Source organism: Trichoplusia ni, chromosome 4, assembly GCF_003590095.1.
Source record: "Trichoplusia ni isolate ovarian cell line Hi5 chromosome 4, tn1, whole genome shotgun sequence".
Classification (NCBI taxonomy): domain Eukaryota; kingdom Metazoa; phylum Arthropoda; class Insecta; order Lepidoptera; family Noctuidae; genus Trichoplusia; species Trichoplusia ni.
In genome coordinates, this window is record NC_039481.1 from 5,455,539 (window position 1) to 5,476,622 (window position 21,084).

A 21,084-nucleotide genomic window follows, 5' to 3' on the forward strand; every position below is an offset into this window, starting at 1 on the left:
AATATTTAATAAGGTCAAAATATAAGCAATGGGGATGGTGCAAAATGTTTGTCAGGTCAGGTAAGGTCAGGGTGCTTATTGTTTTCCGTCAGTCGATGATAATAAAGTACCTTCCCTAAGTTTAGATATCATGTCGGTTCCGTAATCCGATGTGAATTTACTTTTGTAACCGAAGCTTGAAATAAGGCCAAAATATATCGACCATTTTCTTAGACCATTTTTTTATCTAGAAACTTTGAGTACATTTTTCGATTCCACGCCAGGCTTCATATTTCAACTTAAGTATCCAAAATAAATAAATCAAGAAACTCGCAACAACTTGCATTTACCGTACTATTAATTAGTATGGAGCTCAAAGGAGGTCGTAATGCAAAAACAGTGATAGGTTAATAGCCTCCGCTTTAGCAAACTACCCGTGAGTTGTTACAACTGCGAAGACCGATAAGCAGCTGATTTATATTGTTTCCCTTTTGTTTTCATCACTGGTACCCACATACACCTATAGCATATACAGCTATAGGTAGGTATACGATACAATCCGTTTCATACTCTGTGTAGTTTGTATAGATTGATAGATCGCTAAGTAATCGACTTAATGCATATTAAGATAAGAGTTTCCTTTGTAAGCCGTGCCTTGTTTATATTCCTAACCTATCATCAAGCTTCATGTTGTTTGCTTGACAAGAATCCATAAACAGCTATAAATAGTTGGAACCATACATATTAGTACTTTAACCGCTTTCATTTGAATAATGGAAGGAGCTGGATAGCGTTTGATATTATTACGGATTGTTCCCGACCGCTTAATTTTTGACTGGGTTACTTAGAAACTTGATGAAATGCCCATTGTATTGCCACTTTAAGAGTTAACTGTAATAGCGTTAAAATAAATGAAATGCGATCGTGGCAACAAAGTGAACAATGTTTTATAATACAAGTAATATCAATAGTTTCATATTACGGACAATCCAATTGTCTTGTTTTGTTCCGGAGCCGTTTGGCTGATAAAAAACAATCGCTGTACATTGCTGGGTAGCCTAATGTCCGTAAATCCATTTGATAGATACAAGCCATCAGATGCACGATCCCTTAACGTATATCTAAAGCTCATCATTATTTTTTATGAGTCAACGGGTCGACTCGTTTAAATGGGCATTGCCCAGTTAATGTGTACGGAGTTTTCTACGTTCTGTACTTCTTTCAGTTCAATGAAAGTGTTTTTCGTCTAAATCTATTTACGTAAATTGTAGTCTTGTGGATTCATTATGGAATTTTAGTTATTAATGTTATAGATCTAGCCGGCCATTTCGTGCTACACCGATAGGGAAATAATAATTATTTTCAATTCAGCGCCGGTACGTGATAGTGTGAATATAATCGTCATCGCATTGAAAGTAATTCGTCTCGCCCCACGCCCACTTATTTTTTTATTAATCATAATTCTATGCGTCAATGAAGCATAATTAATATTGACACGTAATATTATCTTACTTCGCAAACACTAATTACGTCCTCGGCGCCGGCTGTAAGACCTGTTAGCATCACAAAGCCCCTACACGTGTCTTCACGCTCGCTCCGCTAACAATACACCGTTTAATTGCAATTAAATAACACCATAAATAAATTTCTAATCTGATTTGCCGACGCTAATTAATCACAAGTGATTTAATCAAAAGGAGTGCTGATCGATATTCGCGGTCGCTGATGTGTTGCTTACCTATTTAGTTTCGCACATTTTCGACACGAACAAACCTTATATAACTTATTGACTGAGTATAACGAGTATATTTATCATGATTATTACTAATAAACAAATCTTAAGTAGTATCGCTGTGTGTGTAATGTGTACCTGGAAAATATAGCAACAAAGATAACAACTGCGATGACAATTACTAAGATGCAAAAGCTATAACGACATCGTCGACACTCAAACTGAAACAGTTTCTACTTAAACGACGAAAACTCACGATGTAATTACGATTTGAAATATGCAGCGGCAGTGCAACAGAGAGGATAAATTTAATTACACAGTTTATTTGTGTTTATTGCGATGTCGACAATCCAGCGAACACGGTGCTTGAAATGTTATTAATTTATTTATTAAAACGTAGGAAACGACGTGTAATTTTATCATCAAAGCGAGTTTATTAACTTGATCGTATCTACTGCATAAATTATTATATTTGCGTTAGTATGCTTACTGGGAATAAGTTTTGTTTTTAAGTAAGCGTGGTCTTGTTATCGTAGTTAAAGAAATGTAATAAATTTTATATTATTTGAATCAACTCGATCGGGCAGCTTCGCAATTCTTGGGGATATGTTTTTTTTTTTGGTTTTGCTTGTGTGCATAATAAAATAATGTCTTTTTTGCTACTCAAGTTGGGCTTTCATTTATAAAACATTCAATCTTCGAGGCAAAAAAACCTTCCGTCGGCGAGCTAACCAATCACAGTTTCCATATGTCCCCCATATACCCCTGTCAAAATTTCTTCATAAAAACTGATCATTATTCATTTCTCTTTTATAGTCATATGATTTGTTATCAATGTATTGACCAGAGCAAAGGCCAACACTAACTTAGGCATATTGCATCTATACCTAATTACATAAAATATTTTAAATATGCAATAAACTTGAATTAAAGTTGTGATAATTATAATGTGGGTTTCTTAAGCTTTAGGTGCTATAATAATGTAAATTATTTTCGGTATCCTTTTTTGACATTTTTTACTTCCTTTGAAAGTACTTACACCCAGGTATTGCTTATGGTATTGGCGGATCTTTTAAATCCGAGCCTTTGTTAAAGCTACTACTAATGAAATAAAACTCACTTTTGGGGCTTGAAAAATAGATATTAGGTATCCAATTCTCAAACCTCTCCGATATGCACACAAATTTTCATGAGAATCGGTGAAGCCACTTCGGTGGTTTAACTGCAAACACCGCGACACAAGAATTTTAGATTTTTAATAAATGACCAAATTATAAAATTATATGTCGATTCATTCAACTTTAAGTCAAATAATAGTAACATTATTTTGTAAATTAACAGAAATATGTATTGGTACATAAATAAGTTTTACATTTGTGAAGACAGACAGTTCTACTAAATTGCTACTTTTGCTTAATATAGACAAATATAGGACCATCACGAATACAAATTGATTTCTCTAAACAAATATTTATTGGAGCAAGATTAATGTTCGCACAATTGTGTTGTTAGATGGCTTTTGTTTTACAAGTATTCAAACACGCTTACTAAGAAGTAGCAGAACTGTGTTTAAGTGATGTGTTCCGTTTGTTTCGCCATCAATAATTTTCAACGAAACTCTAATCACCGATTTTAAAGAACACTGCTTTATTTGTAATAACCACGATTTTTTGTAGTATTGAGTACTTACTAATTGAAGCTAACAGGTATAAGTGTAAGTGGATTGTTACGTCTTTAGTGTAACCTAAAAAAATAGCCTTCCAATCCTACTAATATTACTGTGAATACTAACATTCGTTACTCTTTGCATGTGGACGTAATTTGGTACACAGATAGTTTATAGTCTGGATTAACACCTAGGATTGTTTTATCCCGATTTTATGTTCCCGTGGGACCATTTTCGTTTTGGAGTTGATCGGAGCCAGAGACGAAAGCTAGTATTACACATTTTAATTAAAGAAAAGATGACTACCATTCATTAAGCACCCAGGACCTAGTAAAAAACCCCGAATATAATTATTTTCGCGTTATTTTTCAATTACATCCTTTAATATTATATTCAAATAGTTGCTCATAAATCGATTTATAAATAATAGACGAACAGGGCGCTTTGTAATATGTTGGAGCGTGTTTGTGGACACGCGACACACTCAAATGTAACAATATAACACGACCAATTAATAACACTGTCAATCTATTATCTGTACATCGCTATTTCACATAGTAATTTGTGTTCTTTACAAAACACATTGCTGTGCTGTGTACTTTCGTGTCACGCTACGTTGAGGTATGCTTAGTACTTTAAATAAGTTTTATTTTTTTATTTGTACACTGTGTTAGAGTGAAGCCTCATTTGATTTGATCGAATTCCACTCAAGCGCACGTGTCGTTAGTGTTTCGCATTTTATACAAAGGAGTATACAAAAGTGTCACATATTTCATACTTTATAAGGAAATTGCTGTTGTTGAAAATGATCCCACGGCAACATTAAATCGAGATAAAAACTATCCTTTGTGTTAATACTGATTATAAACTATCTGTTTATTAAGTTTCGTCTTAATCCGTTTAGCGGTTTTCGCGTTAAAGATCAACAAACATCCGTACATCTATACAAACTATCTCGTGTATAATATTAGTAGGATAAATAATAACATCCCAAAACAGGTAGTCAGCACATTCAACACGTTGCATATTTCGTTTGTTTCGCGTAATTAAGACTAATGTGACACATTGACGGAGCGAAAGTGAACAACGTCATAGCTTCTGTACATCATCATCATTCATGTTGTATTTTGACAGCAAGATAAATGGAGGATTTGAATTATATGTGGTAAATATGATTTTATTTGAAATTCGAATGATTGATACAAAACAATTATGTTGTGATTATAGTTTATAAACCAAATACCCAAGAAAGAAAATTAAAAAAAATATATTTAATCTTTCTCTGCTCTCTCGGATCTAAATGCATAATATTCTGGTAATAGTCTTGTTGTTGCCATGCAAACAACAAGCCATGTTCACACTTGTCTGGTTATTCGAGCCTGCAGGCAATCTGTCTCTCTCCAAGTTAGCTGTCTAACATTAATAAGTGATGGCGATGCATCTTTTATGAACTCCAATGTAAACAATCTGTACGAGTGCTAGGGATTTATGAGAGTGTGGCCTTCAGCAGAATGAGGCGCTTTAATACTGGTATGAGCGTGCCGTTACCGAATTAATTTTCCTAATTACAACTGTTACCTGTCTACAGGATGCCTCATTGGTTACACCTAATTAATATTTAGGCACCAATAATTCTTTAATTGATACTCTGTTAGCACAAAAAAAACTATTAGGTCTACCTCTTAGTACCTAAACTATATTTTTAGAACGCAACCTTCATAGGGTAAGCTCTATACAGTGATTTATTTGTTCTAGAAACAAATAATGACCATTGGTTTCATAAAATATTTAATTACAAGGTCTTAGAGTATAATTAATATCGCCATAGAGTGGTGGCTCAGTCGTTACTAAAGAAAGCATAGAACTCGTCCATAACAGCCTTAATGAAATGAATGAATGCAGTAGAAAGAAAAATCTATTGCGTATTTCGTATTGTCCTGTTGGCAACGTGCGCGGAAATAAAACAATGGATCGCGAACAAATCCGGGCATTTGTACATTCCCAACACTCTGTCGGAAAGGGAACTTTGTCGATTCCGTGGTGACACTGCAAATGACAGATAGCGACGAGTTGTACATTATTCAAGGGAGGTTATGGCGAGAGTGTTACGTATAACGCGGCGTGCGTGCGTCATCGCCGCGCTCATTGATTCTATGTACGACAGAGCCGATGACACAAAGTTATCGAATACAATTGATACCTCCATTATTATATTCATAATTTTATCTCATCATTTAGCAGACTTTCTAAACAAAGTACAAGTGCTCTTAAATCCATTCCATCGCGTAAGTTCGTTACCATTCATCGACTAGTAGCTGTTGAAACTTTATTTATGTTATTGATTGGAAGCCATTAAAACAGAATTACTCGTAATTGGGTTTTCTTTCGTTCCAGGAATTTTCCAAGGTGTAGGAGTACCTACGACACCATGCCACCTAAGTAAGCCGAAAGTTATTAGACTTGTTTGTTTTATAACTGTGTGCACTTTTATACAATCCTTTTGTTGCCAGCAAAGCAAAAACCAGTTATCTTTTGTTTTGACAGTTCTGTGGTATGATTGCAGCTTTAGCTTCTATGTGACTGCTTTTATGGTTATTTAAAAGGTTATACTGTTATAATTTCTACAAATTCGGGTCAAGAATTGATTAAGAACTTTTTGGTAAGGTTACGTAAATCCAAACCTTTTGGTTGTAAAGAAAAAAAAATACCTAAGCTCTTGACAGGTGAAATAAATGTGGCGGTGTTTATTTGGGTTCGCCCCGAATGCGGAGTATAAATAAGACATTTATTTTTAAGTGGAGCGCAGAACATAACCACACCTTAATCGACGAAATATGTAACAACTGACAAACAACTATTCAGGTAAACACATTTAGTTCGTATACTATATTATAGCATAACTATATGATAACAATAACATAATGAATATTACCGTTTACCCATTTTATCCAATAAGACACTGTTTCGTACTTAACATAAGAGCCAATTTGGCAAGACCACGGTAGTGGACGTGTCTTAAATAATATTATTTAAGGTAGAAACAAGTATTTTGACCTCATTAAAGTTTAAATATGTAGGGCTGAATTTTTGTAGATTGCTATGTTCCGTGTCTCCGATCATTAAGTCGCTGCAACTTTTATCACTTCGCATTAAACTATTCAAGCTATTCGGGTTTAAATGTTAAAAATGTGCGATATTACCGGTCCTGGCACCGCGGGGTCGAGGGATATCAGCTACGATTTATTGGGACTATTAATCGAGCGGAACAAACTGGTCTCTTGGCTAAGGTGTGTATTGGGCTTCCCTTTTATTCTTTCATTTGTTTGGCCAGAATTATTCAAGTAGGTCAAGTATCTTCGATAAATAGTACAAAAACAATGTAAGTAAACTCATTTACATAAAAATGCTACATAAAGAACTCGCTTAAAGGACTCTTGTTGATTTTGAATTTAATATTTTAAAATAAACATTTAATTTCATCCCAAATACAGAATATCAGATGGTCATAGCCAATACCTATTGGTTATCATGTGCGGCGCATACAAGCCACAATCTATTCCAGTTCATGTTTGCAGATGGACAGATAAATTAATTTAACACGACAGCTAATGTATCAGTGACCCGAATAAATTTGAAACTGATAAATTTTCTGCAATAAATATCAAAAATAATCGCCGTTACACGAGCGCTTGATAAATTTGAAAACTTTCCTTATTTTGTGATATATTTATTACATAGAACTAGATAAGTAAATATACTTGGTGTCTTTTTGTCGGTGCAAGGCAGTGCTTGGCGCAAATCGTGTGAGCTTCCTTTGCGCTTCATTTAAATGCCACAGAAGTCATTATCGTGGTTTGAGGGTACATGACGCGAGCACGACGTAAATTTGCCAAGCGCTGAGCAATGGGCATGTATTATACATGAGACGTTTGTGGAGTCGCCAGCAAAATGCGCTGCATCCTGTAAAGTCTCCGCGAAACTCATGCATTGTTTATGTTTCTTAGTCATATTAGTTGCTGAATAGCCCGCGTTTGTCTTCCTATAAGTCTGCTTAAAGCTTCGTTCTATCAAAACTTTGTTAATCCACAGTGATGTGTTATTCCAGTGACAGTTTAGTTTGGACTCGAAGCGTAAAACTTAGTTTAGATGTGTTTGTTCAGTGATGGAGTTATCTGTTCCGGGCCATGCGCCCGCCTGCACGCATGCCGATACCGAGTTCACAATGCGTAAACAAAGGAATTGAGCAAGCTTATTACTTGTTGTTCCTACTTGATAAACAGATAACTAAACATACTGATACACTTCCCTAAAAACCGTACAATAGCATTTGCCCCACAAAAGCCAACTGTAATAAGGAAAAAGATAATAAGATTAAATCGGAAAGCAAAACAAACTTAAAAGTAGTTTAAGGTACATAATCCGATTAAAAAGCGTATTATACCGTTTAATGTAGTTAGTAAAGCGATTTGGAGCTTTGGGAATGGAGCCTGGCCAGCAACATTGTGGCAATTAACTAATTCTCTCGTGATTTGTAGCGCCGCGGCGTAGCAATCGGCGTAGCACTGTAGCCAGGCGGCTACAACATTTGTTTCATGTATTCAGATTTACTTTAATTAGTTCGCTTGTTTTAATCTTGTTATGCTTTGTAGATATGAACTCGTATTTGTAAAGTAATTAATAGAAGTGGAATTTTCAGAGGTTGTCAATGTCGTTAATGTAGCAAACGTTTCAGATTAAAATGGATTTCGAAGGCACGTTGTACGACGTCCATACTCGCATAGTTAGACACACGGAACTCGCTCACAAGTTCCAAACTAATTTCCTGCGGCACAAAGCAATCGCCGGGTCGACGTGTGCCCGATAGACACGCTCGGCGCGTCCATCTGATTGATTTTTACTATATCTACCCTCAGTTTTTAATTCGCGGACTAACCTCATTCAAGTTATTCAGCTTGTTCTGTTATTTTTACTCGCTACCGTATTTTCCTTTTTATTTTACGTTCGTGTATTTTTTTGAAAAGTTTCATTACTGTTTAGAATGTGTATTTGGGAAACTTTTTGAAACGTAATATTATGTTGAACATTGCCCTCGAAGCACAGCATCTCCCGGGAGGAATCCCCTAAAATGTTTTGCGTATTTTTATAATTTTTAATTTTGTGAATTCATTGCAATCAACAGGAACACGAGAAACTTTTTTACCGTGTTTTTATACGCCATAAAGGTAACGCGTGTTACGCAGAGCGGGGGTCTTACGCCGACAATCACAAGGAATGTTTTATATGATCTTTGTTCGCATCGGAATGTAAGCCAGAGACTCTATGACGTCAAACGTCGACCGATTGTGACGTCTACACGAAACTACTCTGTTCGTCTGTCATTAAATAGTCATAGAAAAACAAAACTGTCCTAAAATAAACCAATCCTGAGGTTGTTTGTAGATTTGGTATACACATGTATGTTAATTTTATTGATATGTAAATAATCCAATATTCATCCTTGAAATGGGTGTAAATGTCAATTATTTAATGTTAACTGTAGTGTATGTATGTACGTGGGCTGCGATGTCGCGCCGAGATCACGCCCCGGCGTTGTTAAAGCCATCTTTAATAATTTTAATGAGACAATTACATACGCAATTTGCAATGTTAATGTCAAGATTAAAGGGTAAGGGTCAACGACGGAATATCAAATTATGTAAATCGTTAGCAAGTGCTTATACAATTTGTCCAAGTTTGAATACTCGTTGTTTAACTTGCGGGACAAATCTTCGCAAGAATAAAGTAAATCTTGAGGCGCGGCCGCTCAGAACTCTTACATCTCCTAGTGTTATAAAATATATGACTTAAACTGGGACGCTGGTACACGCGTACAGTAGCAATACGGTCATATTCTCGTCGAATAGCACGAAATGGAAGATAAAACGATAAAGTCTAGTGCGATATGTGTTATATCGGCTGGAAACTTAATTAAACGGAAATATTGGCGCCTGGCTTTAAACCTTTATATGAAAATCTTTGGCAGACGGCTCTGTTCGTTTTATTGTTATAGTTATGGTTATGCATTCTGTAAATCCGTTGAGTTGAACTGTTATGTCAGGGCCAAAATGACTTCAACGTGGCGGTTTCTGCACTATCCAGTCTAATTTCAAGTACACTGTGATAGGTAATATGTGAATTAGTTCTACAACTAATTTAAACTTATTCAATAATGTTGCACATATATTACGATTTTAGTATTTCGATACAAAGAGATATAAGAGCTTCATACCTCCACCTTTATCTTTCAATATATAAAAACGTACGCAATCCACTAGAACAGGCAAAGGAAAGAAATATAAAAAAAACCAAGCGAGCACTCGTAATGTAAAGCGGAATTTATGTGAAAAGTTTACATTTACAAAGAAAGACGGATTGAGTAACAAATGAGGCGGCGGCAAAGGAAAGCTTGTTCGTTTATTTCAATTTTTAAGTTCTCGTGACGTCGCTGCTTTGGTAAACAACAAACACGGCCTGTTTGCTTTCCGAACGAGTCGCCGGCTCAGGAGCGATTGACATCAGCGCTTATTAAGATAAAATGTAAAAACAGGCAGCAATAAAGTGAAAGAAAGTGATTACGAAGTAATAGTGATTTATTGGTCTGGTTTACATCAATGTTACGAGATAATATAATAGATATAGGATGAGCACAAAAAATGCTCTCCAAGCATGTATGTAAATAATAATTTTTAAATTTAGAAGTTTAGGTACAGGTAGTGATGGGCATGCTACCAAAATAAAACAACCTTGTAACCAATGAATAAATAGTATAAAAAAAATTACGTTGCAGTATCACACAAAACAAAATAACATTTCTTCTGAAGAGGTTTTAATAACAAAATGGTATCTCAAAGCCTTAGTATTACGTGTGTATCTTTTAAAGCAGTGTCTGCCATACACGTGTCTACGGAGGTGGCGTCATCGTTTGCGCCCTTATACTTGAGCAAGCCCCCGAAAAGCCCCCACGCACTAGACGAAAAACTCGGCCAAGGTTGCCCCTGTGTATTATAGTTTCCTTTCTTTGTATTACAAGTTTCGGAATTAGAAATGCAGCCTCCTTTGAGTTCGGTCCAAGGTTACCGGTTATACATAGTTTAAATTATTATCACTAGTTATGGAAATTTCGGTCAGAGACGGTATAGGATTTAGCTATACACATTTCTGTAGTACATCTTTTTTCAGTAATATAGAGCCTTCCTACGCTGTAGGCTTTGGAATTACAATCAGGAGCGGCGAGGTATTTTATTATTATCAGTAATTATCTGTCCCTGTCCTTAGTATGCGGGAATTAATGTACCTTAAGCTGTCGTGGTGAGTGCTATGACTTAATTAATTTTACCTTTGTACTCTACGTCACATAGTTCTCTACTGTCAGTGTAATTGAGCAACATATATTTATGTAAATTGTAAGATCTTTCGTGGGTGTAAATATAACTCTCAAATTATTATTACTCCGCGAAACACCTGTCGCAAATTTATTTAGGTTTTCAGGCACTTTAAATTTAGTAGATAACTTTGTCAATGACTTCTCTTTGTTCGACGTAGCGCTCCCTCGTGTGAATAAACCGAAATAGATATGAGGGGAGGGGGACCGGGGAGGAGGGAGGAGAAGGGGGAGAGTATAACATGTCTTCTTGTTCGAACGACATTCAATAAAAGACTAACTAAATCACTTACAGGAATTTGTAGCTCTGGATTTACATTCAGCTGAGTTGCAATTCTTTGTTGTTTTCGTATTTTTTTCTTTTCTTCTTTAAAGCTTTTTTCAAATTGCATTTTAATGTTTCATTTAAGGTACATGTTCGGGCATAGCAGTATGTAAACGAGGTTCAGGGCTATTCAAATTTGTTGGTACAAGGGATATATAAAGGTACAGAGGGTGTATTAATTGTCTTGACGCTTACAGCGCCTTCTCTTTGTGACAAGTATGATCCCAGCCATCGTTAGTCGCCGGCGGTCCGTCGTACCTACAAACATCGGCTACATTTTACCGGCCATTCAATCCGTTGCTAAGCCGACCGCAACCCCTCTCTGAAGTTACTGTCTGCCTCTTTGTCCATTAAACCTTAAAGGCAAAGGGTTCTCCGTAATGAGATACTAGCTTTAATTAATATTACTTTGATATACAACCCACATCACTTGAAAGAGCGAGATTTATTCAAAAACATGATATCCACTGAAGGAATTTAGGAAGTCTCTCGTCGGTTTAATTTTATAACAGGCGTTTTTGAATTTTATTTAGTGTTGGATAATATTTAAAAAAAGTTTATTTCTCTTTACAGTTGTCATTTTGTTTTCAACATAACGTTGTAAGTAGCTTACAATTACTGTTTTTAATAGTTATTATCAACTAATTGTTACGTTCTTCGCTAAGCATTTACTAGGACAGAGACACTTACGAAAAGTGATAATTACATGATTGTATAATTAGTGTTGGTCATCAAAAACATCGATAGTACTTATCGTACAGACAATAAATTTATTGTAAAAGTCGGCAAGGGCGGGCCGGCCGATGCCAGTAATTAATTGTGTCGCTATTTCTGGCTCGAAGGACACGTTCGAACGTGACCGGAATGCATTTATTAAATCGCCTGAAATATAAAAACATTAAATCGCACTTTTATTTTCATTGTTCAGCCCATTCTTGTGCTTCATTTTTTAAATGATCTTTATAGTTTAGGGACTGTAAAACAATCGATCAATCAATGAGTAAACGTACTGATTTATAAAATACTTATTTCTCCTTCAGTATTTTGTTTACGATAACGACGGAAATACCTATCACCGCCAATATCCATAGACGAGATGACAATCTAAAATGACCAGCGAATAAACATCACCATTGTATCGCGCTCCTACAATAAATCAAAGCAATGTTATTGGATTTAAGGATCGCAATAGTTCACAATAAGTGTCAAATAACCAGTTCGAATAACGAGACCGGACGCAACTGTACCCAATTATATAACAACTAGTCGCCATGTTGACGCCAATAAACAATCTGTGTTATTCTATTACAATAAGCGTGGACAAACTTAAGGCAGTTATCAAACTAGGTGTCGATGAAGCCTTTTTCTCTACGTGTAGCTAATTCGATTGTACAAGTAAACTTGTGTCGGCACTATTAAGTTATTATAGGCTTCTTGCGCGAATAGTTTGCTTAGGTCGGTAATACACTTGTTCACGTTTCCAATAGAGATGCCGATGTCCAGCCCGGAGTACCGGGATTCGTTCGTTCCTCTATTTAGCGAAAATAGAAGGGCTTTCGTGGCCCCTGGACCCGAGCCAAATCCATTTGATGATATTCATGTATAAAACGGAATATGCAAAGTTGCATGTTAATAATTTGAATTTAAATGTGATTGCCGTATTGTTAATGTGCACAAACTGTTTGATGAAACACCATATTATTTCAATCAATATCAATGCATCATGCCGACCGACGTCCCGTATGTTATGTCGGGGGCTTAATTAAGTTCCTGAAGTTAATACTTTCAGTTATAACATTGTGGTTTATGTTTGTAATTGGATAGTTAATAGAGTTAATGCTGTTCAGTACTATGTGGTTAATGAAGTAATATAAAACTAGAATTACGGATTTTATTCAGAATACCATTAAAGCAATTTTATAATTGTCGGCATGACATTCTGTGACGTATATCAATAATTAAAACTATTATGATTTATTATTAAACTATGCCAGCTTACTGTCAATGGTATTCTATTCATATTTTTATTTACTGGTAGTAAAAACCTTTGAACTTTAAGCACAAGTCGTTAAATAATAAGCTTTGAAAATGATGCACACGTGGACGCTTGCTAAAGGTCATGGATTCTATCGGCAAGTGGCAAGCATTCATGAAAGAAAAACACAATCACGTAAAGTTATTTTCCAAATTTTTTTATGACAAGTGATACATCAGTCATTACTGGCCAGTCCTTCCTAGATTGTTCTAAACTATTACCTTATCAAAAAATGACTAAAATTAATAAAGGAGAGAATTACGAGTAGGTATTAAAAAACTTCCTTGGCCAGCGGCCTCTTATTCATTCTTCATGTTTCAGTAAAAAAAAGCCTTTGTTTCAATCCATTCTTATGAAAATTCCTATAAAATATAACAGAACAAACTTTCTGACCATTCTTTTAGGGAAAGCTTCGTAATCGATCAATGTTCTAGTGGAGCGTCGTCCTGTTCTTACAATCAAAGTCCAAGACGGGGGAGGGAGTTACTGAGTGTCAAGTCTTGTTTCAAAACACAAGAAATCCTTGAGATTTATAAATATTTATGCATTAACTTAAATGTAATGAGACGTACGCAGAACCATCCATCATCATTTCACTTCTCTTATCCGATGAATGTTGACGCTCAGTTAATCAAATTTAGAGACAGGGTGATACAATTTGTTTCCTTGATAAATTATGAGTGCTTTATGAATAGGTAACGGATAATTCAAAACGAGGAGCCCACACAAACATTAGGAACATTATACCTACGTCGCTGTCGTGTAAGTCAACCAGTTTGATTAAATAAAAGCTAAGTTATTGTTAGGTTACGTGTTGACGGAATTGTTTTGGAGAAACTATTAAATTAACGATGTTTTACACAGTAACGTAGGTCAGGCTGAGGACGTAGGGTTAAACCGACTCGAAATATTTTTGAGAGGGGAAAATTTTGTTGAAATAATTTGCGTATAAGCTTACCAACGGGTAGGAGCCACGTATCACGGCGGCCGTGCTGAAATGCTTTTAGTGAAATAACAAGAATTTTATACTCGCCCCCACACACCGCGGGCCCCGGCCGAGCGAGACATGTGAGCTAGGTTACAAGTAATAAAACCCACAGTGACAGCCTTCCTTTGACCAAAACCACAAATTACCATCACGTAGACTCGTTTAACTTAAAGTTCTTTATCTTATTATGGTAAATGCAGTGAATTAATCTAATTTCTTAATATACATTATCTATCTCTGTTTCGGTACCTTCCCTATTTTTCCGTACAAGTATATAGGTTTCTGTATGTGTGCGTAACGTTATCGATTTAGTGGATTCTCGGAATAACTCGGCCTTATATGATAATTGTGGCATACAACCGGACTTAATAGTTCTTAGGAAGACACATAAATATACCTACTTTGTAAATAGAAATATTTCGTTTACGAACTACATTTGAATGCATATTGTGGTTTCAAGAATGTTTATGACATGGAAATGACGGGTCTATACGATCTGACGCTTATAATACCTTGAAATATACGAATAGCAGATTTTTATCTCGAAACTAGTTTAATCCTGTCTTTGATTTTGATTTAAATGAGAACCGATTATGTTTTGAAATGGTTTGATTTCAAACTAGGATCGAGTAGCTATCCATAGTCATCATCGTCCTTAGCTCTTGAACGGCCCTAGTTACAACTCGTGCCACTACACGAATTTGGCGCTAGTATCGAGTCCCTGAGCACCAAGTCGATTTCAATGAACGCCATTACAATCAGAATCATAACTCGATTCCGTCGAGAGTAATCCTACAGAACTTTGAGCATATCTTTCACGATTCGACAGTAGGAAAATTCCTGTTATTCCTCTGCAGTATAATATTAGATGAGTCCAGTTCACAACCCGAAAAGGAAATAAATCTGTATAACATAGAAACGTATATAACAGAATGATCGGGTAGTCACCAGTGGAAGGTCACATAGCGAGGCTTCGGACTGTAGACAAGGCGTATTGATGAGACGAGTGTTGGCATGCTGCCAGTCACAGCTGTTTTTAAACATCAATACACAGCTATTTTCTCAAAAACAAAACATTATTTAGCTATTGGAAATAGAAGAGATATGTATTTTTTGTAACTGAACCTTTATAATCATGATGCCAACATATTACAGTCTTTGATAAGACTTTTTAAATATGTATATCTGACTTGCTGTTTACATTTTTTAATGGGATAGGTTATTAACCATACATATATAAATATTTGTCAAAATAAAAACGCGCATCAAGTTAAGGTTTGCCCACCCCACAGCATAACATTATTTTTATTTATTACGGAGCATGTGTACCTCTTTTTTCAAGTCCCATCTAATCTTAAATCCTTCATAAAAATTCAGGACACGTTTCACGACATTTAAAGGAGTGTAGGAGTTGCTTAATCTTTCTAAAGTAGTTAACTCGATTTGAAGAGCGTACTGTGAGTTACGTGTGCTCTCATACATAGGGATGTCATACATGTACGTAATACAAGCTTTCTTAAGAGGTTACATAGAAAATATAAGGCGATATATAAAAGTTGAGCTCAAAATGTAAATATTTTAACAATAGCTCGGAAAAAGATTACTATCATCAGTGCAGGGAAGTAGAACACTGTATTCTAAAATAAAATTACAGTACAATAATATTACAAATGCATACACAATCCGGAAACAGTAATACGGCACACAATAGCAGTAACATCCTCAGTACACATGTACTAGTATGTAAGTAGATACATCCGCCATTTTCCGGCCATGATTATTACAGTATCGAAAATCCTCTCGCGTATTGCATACGTAGACTATGTAGGTAATGTACCGTGCAGCTTGTTAAACGCTATATCCTGTTAGGTAAATTGACATGATCGATACGATGGGAACCTGCTGCTCGTGTTAATCTTTCGCCAGACCGTAAAGGCATTAGGCGGTTATAGCAGCACACTGTTCCAGCCTAGCTCGTGCTGTGGTTTACCTAACCATTTAACACATTTTATGGCTGACATATATTAGCTAAAAGACCAGCTGTATTCGCAGTTATGTAACATCTGTTTCCAAAAGCAATTACGATACAAAAGCGATACCGTACACCAATGCTTGCAAAGAAACAAATATAAACAGAAACTTAAAAAGTAACATGTCGCACTCGATTGGAAGCTTCTACAAACAAATAAACTCGATCGAAACAAACAAACAATGACACTGGAGATCAAAAGTTGAAATGGGTGAGGAAACAAAGCGGTGGTATATCAAAGTGCAGTGTTGTCGCGATGCCACGCGGTGCCGACTAGTGACGTCATACGTGCTGATATTTACACTCGATGTTTTAATTTTATGGCGCTTTGACGTTTCTCTCCTGAAACAAATTTGTTCAGACTAAATAGTGTTAAATACCAATAGTGTTTGTTAGGTGTACCTAATTTAAACACAGCATAAATTGTACTACTAAACTTGGTTTACGTGATGTTCTGTTAACCCACTTTATTTATTTGCGCGCGTGTTAACAACTCTAGTAACAAAAGTCACAAACACAATGAGTACTACAATAGTTAGGTAACCTCAAAAATAAAGCAAACAACCGACAATCAAATGAATGGTTAAAGACAAAGAAGTGGTCGTCAATAGTGTCAGCTAAACTAATTGGTGGTTAAAACTGTTCATTGCCGAAAAAGACAAAAAGCCCTGTTTTGAAACGTGACAGGTATACTGCAATGTTATTCTTTGAAATAGACTAATAAGACGATAAAGATAAATGCTATTTTCCAATTTCGAGAATCTAAGGCATATTCATCGATACAAATCTAAAACAATATTGCCAGCTCTACTGGTCTCTTTGACTTTGTATGTTGGTTGACAGATTCATTATCTCGTGTGTGCAGCTTCGAAAAACTGTGGGAGTGTTTTAGCGGATGAAAAAAAGCGCCGGCTGATCGCTCAGAATTGCGACTATTGATTCTTTGAATAGGCTAGGTAGCAATGCGAGCCAATTTGTGTGTATGTTTGAGATCAAAGGCTGTGTTGCGAATTCGGATCATGGAATTAGCGATGTAACGCCAGACTGAATGTTATTCGATTTTATCTGTATTTGATTAAATTTCGTACAATCGTGAATGTGAGTGTTTCTGCTGCACGCAGCTTGTATAGCGGGCTTCATGTAGACGGTGGAATTGGAGTTTTGGTGAAGTGTTTTGTGATGAATAATTAGTTTACAGGTGTGATTAAGGTCTCAAAAAAGACATAAAAAAAGGGGACAAGTGCGAGTTGAACTCGCGTGAAGAGGGTTCCGTACGATGTTACCTATGATGTTTTTGGAGTTAAAAAATATGTTCTCCCACACATTCCACCTGCAAATATAAGTTGGTACGCACAATATTGAGTGATTTACCATGTTATTTAGTATCATGAACCTCTTATAGGTTTTCCTATAATCTATAAGGAGAAAACTAATTTCTGTATTTTTTTCAAAATTTAGGTTCAGTAGTTTCGGAGATAAGGGAGGGGGGGAATGGTCAATTTTCGTCTATTTTCTTGAATAAGTTGGAAACTATTTATTTTAAAATTACAAAAAAATACATTTAAGATCTTCTCAACAAGACCTTTCATTTGATATGCCACACGATGCAGTTTTCAGATTTTTTTTAATTTTCCCCTTCCCCCCAAAAATGACCCCCCATATACAGATTTCATCTGCTCACGTCACACCGTGTTTGGGTCACAGGAATTGATATGTGTACCAAATTTCAACTTAATCGGTCTAATAGATTCGGAGATAATTGACTGTAAGCGACGGACGGACAGACACACGAGTGATCCTATAAGGGTTCCGTTTTTGTATTCAGACGTAAGGAACCCTAAAAAGTAATAATTTAACAGTTCTTATCTCAACAAGACTACATTATATTAGAGTCCTGACAATGAATAACGTCGAGACCGAGACAGCGTTCTTAAAAAAATAAAAGACTCGATAAAAATCTGTCTCTTGATAAACTTACAAACGTCGCGCAGCTCGTTAGAATGTAGTGTAAATCACAGCCGTCCGAGACTGTTAATAGACACTGATGCGACAGAATGTAACGTGAAATCTCAAGGAGGTTGCTCTTGCCTCGACGGTATCGTGCTCGGGTGACACGGGTCGCCGCCAACCCCGGAGAGCTCAGATATCGCACTGGATTTAATGCTCCACTACAATACGCTGCGTCAACCACTGAATTATTCATCCCGCTTCGCCAAATCACTTTTTAAGTTGAGCCCTCAAAACAGTATGTGTATACAAATTAGCTAATTGATAAAATGTATGTGCATATTGTGTGTTAAGGAATTTGGGTTGAGTATTTGTTAATAAAGACATGAGACGTGACGAGTGGAGTGTTTTAGAAAGGGACTTGTTAACAAATGCAGCTTTTATTTAAGTATTCATACAGATGACAATGTATATCGACTAAACAAAGCGAGCACGTGTATTATTAAAGTAATCAATAGCGAAATACGAAAACAGTCCAATTCAGTTTCTGTTCTGAGCTAGAAATAGCTGATGTCAGTCGCCGCGTGGAGGCTGTCATTGAGCCGCCACTCCAGAGGATTTGACAATCGGATTCTCGCTCACTACGTTTCAATAAACATTACTGCTCGGAATATTATCATTAATCATTTTCATTGAAATAAAATTCTGACTTCGTGTTTCAAATTCCACTGTGGCAATAAACTGCCTTCGCGTGGTCGTAAATCTTTGTACAATACTAAAACCATTCCTAAGTTGCAGTTTTCTTCATATTTCCTTCAATACAATTTTCTGTTACAATTCTTTGCCTTTCCTTACAATGCCAGGGCAACGGTAAAGCGAACGCTGAAAAGGCGACCCTGTTAGCAAGCTAGTAGTTGTGCGCTCGGCATACTTGCAGCCCGCCTACCGAACATATTAACCGAGACGTGACTAGAATTCAACACAATCTCTTCCCAATCGACTATCATCTTGAACAATTCATGGCGTCCCACAAAACTACGCTTAACCCAAAACAATGAAGTACCTACTAAACTAGCGAAATGGAAGCCTACTAATAAAATACAAAGTAACAAAGTTTCGCTATTTATTTTTATGTTAGTATCGCGTAAAACTACTGAAACATTGGCGTTTTAGTGAAACAACATGATGTTTTAAAAGAAAATGCGATTCAATTTTCTGCAACAATAGTGATGAATGGTATGAATAATGGCTCAATCAATCTTTTGGTTAACCTTTAGTAAGCAACATTTAGTGGGGGATTAGGTTAGGTCAGTGAGTATTTGGGTAGCTAGGCGTTACATAGAGTATGACGGCATGAAATGTCAAGTCGTCTTGGTGGTATAATGTCGGCGTGGCATTTTAATGTGGAGTCGTCCCACAAGTCAGGGCCGTCGTGCGGACATTATGTGCGGTGGCCGCAGAGGTCGCGGTGCTAATGTTCGGAGGGTGACTCGTGACTACGCAATGCAAGACGACCTGATGAGGGATAATGGCTGTCATAAATTTACTTGGACATCCTCTACGTCCCTCGTAAAAATGGAGAATATTTAGCGACTGAAATAGCGGACATTATAACCTCCGTATAATCATATTTATTGTTACTGAACCATGAAATAAGTTTGAAACGTCAACTTCGCAGCCTTTGTGTTTGAAATCCGTTGAGTGGTCAAAGGAAATAAAGTTTGAGCATCTTTATGTTCTCGTCGTAGAACTGCGTTTATATTATTTTATGAACACATAAACTACGTGTTTATAAAACTTGTTATGGTTGAGGTCTAGTTCCGCGGCTATTAACAAATATTACGGCTTCAATATTAAAGTCAGCTGGACTGAATTAAAACGAATGGTTTTAATAATCGTTTAACACTTTGAAAGCTTGAGAGTTTTATAATCTGGGTATGATTACCAAGTACTATAAGTACATATGACATGTTGAGTCGGCTTAAGCGAAATAGATTGTAGCTGGCAAGTTGCGTCAGGTTCTGGGCGACAAGTTAGGCCGGAGCGGTGGTCGAGCGCCAACACCCCGCCTGTTCTCCTATGTTACTGCCAACAATGGACACCGACGTTCAATGGACGTTGCGATTTATGTTGCCATGCATGTTTCCCCAATATTACTTTGATACAATATAAATCCGTTTTACCTAAATTAAATACATAAACATTTTAAACGTGTTCCCATTTAAGTTATGTAAAAACATTTTGTACTTTTTAGCACCTAATGTATAGTTACAGCTGGGAAAGCTTCTCCACTTATATTTATTGAACCTTATGATTTCCGTCTTTGAAATGAAACGACTTTTACGGATTTTATCGCGGGTCGGAAAGTCGTTTCATTTCAATGTCTAACATTCGCGTAAACCTAAGAAACCACTATGATTTCCGTCTTTCTTAACATCCAAATCATATTGATTTTTCTAGATCAAATCTAATATGAGTGTTTTATTCATCCAAAAGACCGCTACACTGTTGAAATAGTAATTCAAGTTGTTTTTGTTTGTTCCTCAGGCCCCGCACCGGCGTGGTAGGCGCTCTGCTGAGGGTCGCGCGTCCTCTCCTGTGACTAGCCAGAGTCCTCGCGCACGGCACGGGCGGCGGATTGTAAGTTACCTACGTATCTACTGCTATCGCTTAAAATAGTAGTATTGCAGTTGTGGACACGGACAGCTCACTTCACGGAGATATTATATGCCGTATAGATCGGCAACCTACTCTTTTCAACTGACTTTAAAATGAGATGGTTATCAATTCGTCTGTTTCTTTGTACTTTGGACTGTATGGACCGATTTTTTTTGATTTTTTTTAATTTTACTTCAAATGACTATCATTTCGTCCCATTATAATTTCATCAGGTTTGACCCATAGTTGAAGTCGCTTGTATGTTTTGTTGTTACAACAATATTATACATATTATCAAGAATTGT

General features: G+C 36.4%; 1 protein-coding gene and 1 long non-coding RNA gene across 4 annotated transcripts in view; one reads left to right on the forward strand and one right to left on the reverse strand.

Annotated features, from left to right (window-relative positions):
* LOC113493529 (pseudouridine-metabolizing bifunctional protein C1861.05) overlaps window positions 1–21,084 on the reverse strand; it is a 113,202-nt gene that overhangs the window by 61,407 nt on the left and 30,711 nt on the right. The window lies entirely within an intron of this gene.
* LOC113493544 overlaps window positions 1–21,084 on the forward strand; it is a 68,799-nt gene that overhangs the window by 41,843 nt on the left and 5,872 nt on the right. The window contains exons 3-4 of one of the 2 annotated variants that reach the window (XR_003400570.1): window positions 5,772–5,816; window positions 20,669–20,761. This is a non-coding gene — a long non-coding RNA (uncharacterized LOC113493544). The remainder of the gene's footprint in view (window positions 1–5,771; window positions 5,817–20,668; window positions 20,762–21,084) is intronic. The other variant, XR_003400571.1, reaches the window with a different exon arrangement.